The sequence below is a fragment of the Myotis davidii genome, unplaced genomic scaffold (assembly GCF_000327345.1).
Source record: "Myotis davidii unplaced genomic scaffold, ASM32734v1 scaffold243, whole genome shotgun sequence".
Classification (NCBI taxonomy): domain Eukaryota; kingdom Metazoa; phylum Chordata; class Mammalia; order Chiroptera; family Vespertilionidae; genus Myotis; species Myotis davidii.
In genome coordinates this window covers 3,528,467-3,535,443 of record NW_006295183.1, presented here as the reverse complement: position 1 = coordinate 3,535,443, position 6,977 = coordinate 3,528,467, and positions in this window count along the sequence as shown.

Below are 6,977 nucleotides of genomic sequence, written 5' to 3'. Positions count from 1 at the left end.
CTCTTTCAAAAAAAATTGCTTTCACGGGAAACCTTGTCTCAGGCTCTCCTTCCAGACTCGACCTAAGACACGGGGTGTGCTCTACTTAATTAAGTAGTCAATATTCCAGTGCCTAGAATCAAGTAAGAGCTATTCCCACAGAAAGCGATCTTTACAAGGTTATTCCAGCATGGGTTTGCTATGCATTAGACAAATAAGCAATCAGAAAAGTAAACTATAAAGGCTTAAAGCAATATCCCCTACCCTGAGGCTGTGCATTGAACCACAGATTATTGATGTTCAGCAGACTGCATCAACAGACTGTTTTGAGCTAGTCAGAGAAGGTGATGCCACTATGTTTATTTTGCCTGCTAATTGCATTAAAATTTTATTTCATCGGTAGACAATAAAAATGTAAACTCTTCTGAGAATGGGAACATTGCTAACCTCTCAAATCACTGGGATGGGAACACTGAGAAATGTTTTATGAAGTTTATGATAACATAGAGTGCACAGTCCTGCTATGTTACCCTTGTGAAAGTCACAATGACAATATGTCAAGCTCTAAAGCCACATTCTATAGGGTGTGCAGGCAATCTGATGTCCAGAGGGGGGAAAAATATTAGAGTTTAGGAGTCATGTCATGTAAACATGCATCATCTGAAGAATTCAAAGACTTATGGGAATACCCTGAGCCCCTCCCATTATGAGCAATCAGCATCTAGTCATTATACCACAAGAAATAGTTACTGAGTTCTGAGTAATCTAAATTAACTGTTAGCGATACACATTTTCTTGTTAGGTAGAATTCAAAGTTGTTGCTTAAATCTACTAATATTTCATAAATTATTTACTATTTTAAAAATGTATCTCCTTTCATCATAGTTTCCATTTAAAGGTCGGAATAAATGCTAGGTTCTTATGTAACATTTTACTGTAAGAAAATGAATATTATTCCCCAATAAAACTTTGAGTACATTGATAACATATAAAGAAAAATCTGTGTAATTAGGAAAAATCAAGCTCTTGTTTCAAAATCCAAAGAGAGATATTAACAAATACTGAAGGACTGAGGAACCCCCCTCCAAATGCTATGTATGCTGTTCTGAGCATATGACTATCACTGCTACATTTGCACCATCCAGAGATCAGATGAAGTCTGTCTCCAGACCACCCTCAGACACAACCTGAGTGTTTATAACCATGAAGAGTCCCAATCTCTACCTAGACAAACATTACCAAAACCTTGGGGATCAGCTTAGGAATGATCAAGCATTTGGATGAATCCTAACATAGGTTAACTCTCAGAAACACTGAAATTGGCTCTGAGCCTGGATTGATTGATTCTAGTGATACTGTCAGAGTAAAGTGATCATGAAGAGTAATCAATTAATTTCTTATCTTTTTTACCTGGAAGGTAGGAACATTTTTCTATCAATAACTTCAGTGATATTTCAAACTAATTCACCTCCAACCATCTCTCCAAATTTTCAAGCAACGCCACTACCACTTCCTTATCTAGAATCTGCAATCATGTTAAAGCACACAAAGCAGACTGAAATATCTCAAAATGAGAGGCACCGTGGTTACACCAATTGCAGCTGGCGGCTTACAGAGTTTATATTTAGCTGTGAGAAAGAGTCAGCATCACTCCAAGCAGTCAGAATGTGAAGTGAGATTTCTTTCCCACCTGATCCAACCGTGGAGAAGGCAGGGAGAAACGGAAAGAGATAAAGCTTCAGAGGCCAACACCTCTGTGTTTGAGACCTGGCTCTGCTATTTTCTGTCTGATCGGGAGCAAGTGTTTTAGCATCTCTGAGCTTCAAAACACTCTTTGATAATTTGAGAAAAATATTGAGCGCTGACCATGTGCCAGCTCCTACACTAATAGGTTTATATGTAAATATGATCACACTTACTATTAGCTGGAGCCCTTAAGATGGGATCTATCCTTATCTGTTGCATATGCATTTGGCACATGGAGAAACTGAGGCATAGAGCATTAAACTAATACCACAAAGAGACACAGAGAGTGAATTGAAGACCCTTGCTCTTGTCCTAACCGTCTGATTCCAACAAAGCAAAGTTTGGATACTGACTTATACCTGCAAGTATTATTACAATAAATTAATTTATGGAATGTACCATGCGTATCATAAGCAAGCAAAAATATTAAGCTACCTGTGTGTCTCCCTTACATTTTGGAATTAAACTAAATGACCAATGATAGATAATCGTTGTGATCCTACTAGCAACACGAATCCTAATCTATTTTCCCAAATGGTTCTCTTACAATAACAATGTGTGTTTCTTTCCAATGAACTTTTAGTCAAGAAACACAGCAAACTTCTTCACAATCTTATGTAATTTCACTGGATTGTGGTAAAACTGGGATATATGGGGGCTCTGCTTATGATTCACCAGCACGGATTTACATATAAGTGCAAACTTTGCATTTTAGTTAGTCCCACACACGAACAGTTAAAATAATGTATTAAAGATAGATGATGGCTGCAGTGGCACACGCTTAAAATTCTAGACCAAATGGTGTCTGTGTGTGCGTGTGTGTGTATGTGTGTATAGACACACAAACACTGCTGATCCAGCATTTGTCATGCTATTTGACTATCCAGAGACCAAGAACAGATATTATGTGAAGCACTTGACAATTTAAGTAAAAGATAATCTGATTTCCCCCCCAAAAAAATGGTCAATAATAAATGAGTTTTAAAATTTAAAGCAAAACAGTGGATATCTCCCAGTACATTATTGATAAGGTACATTTATTCTAACAACATTTTCAAAGGATAATGCATTATTTACTGCCACTACTAATAGAAACTCCAATATAAATGAAAATATTAAACTAAAAAATAGAAATAAAAAAGAGCCCTGAGCATTGTACACATTTTTGCAGGGTAGTTTATTTGGAATTTGGTTAGAGAAAATACGTAACAGGATTTGTTACACAAATTCCTAAAAAAATACATATTTTTACATTAGTTGGTTAAACATATGTTATGGTTTGTTTTTGTTTTTTCAATAATGGCTCAAGTTTTACAGCTAAATACTAAAATTTCCAATAATTATTCACTATGAGTCCTGGTACATACTGCTGACCTGAATAATGCAATATTCAGAAAGTAACAAGTAACTCTTCACAGTAATAAAGTTATATGAGGCCAGAATCTACTTTGGACATAGTTCAGAATTTTACTATTATTTTACTTCTTCCAGGAGTGTTTTGACTCTTTCATTTAAAATTCCATATTTTAAAACTACGAATTCATCTGAGTATGCTGGTTAGAGTTGTCTGTTGAATGAAAAAATCAATGCATACATGGTTATAAAAGAGAGAAAAACAATGGAGAAGGTAGCTTTCTAGTGAATAACAATCATAACTAAAGGTAAAATTCTAGCATAATAATATGTATTTTTTAGGCTCTAATGTATATTAGACCATTTGCTCACAATATCCTGTTAAAATTTTTTATTATTTTTGTTAATTCTTACCTAAGGATATTTCCTTTTTTTTTCTTTTTTTTTTTTAGCAAGAGTGGAAGGGGGAGAGAGTGAGAGAGAAACATCAATGTGAGACACATCAATTGGTTGCCTTCTGTACATGCCCTGACCAGGGATGGGGAATCAAACCTACAACCCAAGTAGGTGTCCTTGATTGGGGAATCTGTGACTCTTTGGTGCATGAGCTGGGGCTTTAACCACTTAGGAACACCTGCCAAGGCTAAACACTTTATTTTAAATTAAAATTTGTTTTGAGATCATTATAGATTTTCATGTAGTTGTAAGAAGTAGTAGAGAGAGATCCCTGTACACTTTGTCCTGTTCCCTCTCATGAGAAAAAACGTGCTTTAATATCACAACTAGGATATTAACATTACTATAATCTGCCCATTTTATTCAGATTTTCTGTTTTACTTGCACTTGTGTGTGTGCATGAATGTGTGTGTTTGTGTGTGATTTTGTTCTACACAATTGTCACCCGTGCAAGATTGTGTATTCACCATCACAGTGAAGATAACAAACAGTTCCACCACCACAAGGAATCTTTATGCTTTCTAGTCACACATCTCACTCTCTCCCCAAACTATCCCCTCAACTCCCACCAACCGTGCTTCCTGACAACCAATGAGCTCTTCTCCATTCCTAAGATTGTGTCATTTCAAACGTGCTGTATACATGAAATACTGCTACAGCTGACCTTCTGCTATTGCTTTCTTTCATTCACTGTAATCCTTCAGAGATGCATTTATAGCATGTGTTTGTCAATAGTTCACTGCTTTTTATTGGTGAGTAGAGTTGTGCACATACCTCACCGTTCGCTTAACCATTCATCCATTGAAAGACATATGTACTGATTCTAGTTTGGGGCTACTCCAAATAAAACTGCTAGAACCAGGTGTTTGGTTTTTTTGCATACCCAGGTTTTTTGTGTGAAAACAAATTTTCATTTTTGGGGGGAATAAATGCCAAAGAGTGCAATTGCTGGGATGTATAGTAGTTAAATGTTTAGGTTCCTAAGAAACTACTGAAGTGCTGTCCAAAGTTGCCTTAACATTCCTGCATTTCCACCAGCCACATGTAAGTGCTTCAGTGTCTTCCCATCTACACCAGCATTTGATGCTGCCACTATTTTAATTTTAGACATGGATATGCAGTTATCTGTCACTATGGTGCTAATTTGCATTTTTCTCATGGCTAAGGGTGCTGAACATCTTTTCATAGGATTATTTGCCATCTGTTTATCTATCCTTTTCAGTAAAATGTCTATTCATGGCATCTGTCCATATTCTAAGTGGGTTGTGAGGAAACATTGTTTTTGTTGTTGGGGTTTGAGAATTTAAAAAACATGTACTAGACACTAGCCCTTTGTCAGATGTGTCATATGTAAATATTTTTTCCAGCCTATAAGTTCGTTCTCTTTTCATCTTCTTCACATGGGTTTCACACAGTAAAAGTTTTAAAAATTTTGATGAGGTCCAATATGTCAGTTATTTCTTTTATGGATTGTGCTTTTGGTGTCAAGTATAAGAAATCTGCCTGGAGGAGATTCTGAAGATATTCTCTGTTTTTATCTAAAAGTTTTATAGTTTTACATTTAAATGTGTGATTCATTTAGAATTGATTTTTGTGAAGTTTAGATTGAAACTTTTAGTTTCCTTTTCCTTTCCTTTCTTCCCTTTTTTCTTTCCTTTCCTTTTCTTTTTTTTTTTTTTTTGTGTGTGTTGTTTCTGGATGTCTAAATTCTTCAGCACCACTTGTTGAAAAGACTATCCTTTCTCCATTTGTTCTGGAAGGCTGTTTGAGAAGCGATTTGTTTGAAAACTGAATCATTTTTCCCCATTAGAAATCATGTGAATTGAATAAATCATTACAAACCCCTAGGTTGTTCCCACAACTTTTATTTTCACTTTGCTGCTATCAGTAACCATCTTGGGACCCTTGGTGACTTACTGTATGTATTTAATAATAATAAGCAGCAACAGGCCTCCATGGGAGCCGCCCTGATGCTAACCTGCTCTTTCAATGCTGGGATCCCAAACCAGTTCACCTTCTTCTTACCACCTGTACAGAGTTCTCCTTTTGCTGCGACTTGTGTTATTCCCAGGGTTTATTCTGTTCTCAGCAAAGAGCAGGGAGATATCTATGCCATAAGAGCCACGATAGTCTATGCTATCTTATCTGAATGGGAAGTCCCTACAATATCCATTTTTATTCTCTTTTTAAAAGGTGCTTATTATTTTCCTCATTTACCAATGAAAGAAACTATGATACAGAAACATGTACTGTTCATTCAAGTTCATGAATAAGCAAATGGCAGGAAATGTAGCAAGGTTGATCTATCAGCACTAAAGGATAAATTCTCTTTCCCCTTTCTCTCTTTGGTTGCACATGGAAATATTATAGTAAAAAAAAAAATCAAGCCCTGAGAAACTATTCTTTATCTGATGTCATTTATCTGAAGGGGATAAGACTGTGTAATTAAATGTGTTCATTAAATTGTGTCATTGCAAACCTAGATGCAAAGAAGATAAATGTAAAATAGACACATTTTGGGAAACGGCAAAAAAAGGGAGTGAGGACAATGTACTGTACACAGGATGTTATCAATAAAGAAAAGCATCATTTTTAAGGGCAGGTGTCATTTTGGCAAAAGGAGTGGCTCAGTGCTGCTGTTGGCTCCTAGGCCTCTCTGTCCACTTCTGGCTTCAGGACGATGAGTTCCAAAACCAGGAGAGGCACATTGGGCCTGGGAGCTTGCCAGAAAGCAGGGATAGCTGAGCTGACTTTAGGTTATCTTTCCGGTGTGAAAAGAGTAAAAACTTCTCTCTGTGTCTCTTTCTGCTCCATATTTCAGAGGTGGGCAGGAGAGCAATCTGGAGCGGACACCAGCCGTCATTACTGAGGAAACCCTGTGAGGATATGCTTTGTTTCATTTTGTTGTGTTCAGATACCAAAGCAAATAGTAAAGTGTCTATGTGACGTGAAAGATCAGGCTTCATTCCTTTTCATGTTGGATTCCAGCATAAGCAAAAGAGATAATCCGAGCTATGGAGTAAACATGAATGAGTTCCAAATATGGATCCCAAAGAAATGGAGGAGGGAGGAGGAAGAGAAGGGAGACAGGGAAAGACTTAGGGTGGGCCAGTGGTGATAAGGAGAATGCAATTTCAGGTCTTTTGTTTGTCCTGGCGTGTTAGAGGTGAAACACAGAAACAATATTTTATCTGGTAAGATGCTTTTTTTCTTAATGAAAGGTGGAAATGTAAATGACGTGGAAGTATTGACTTGCAGCATTTTTTCTTGGTAGCTTCCCAGCCTGGGATGGGTGCCTGCCAAAGTGACAAAAAGAGCTTTGCAATTCTTTGCTTCCTAAAACTGGGATTTGACACAAACTCTGTTCACACAAGGCCAATGCATCTGATAGACAGTGCTTTTGCTCCAAGGCAATTTATCTGTCTGTTGTAACAAACATGGAT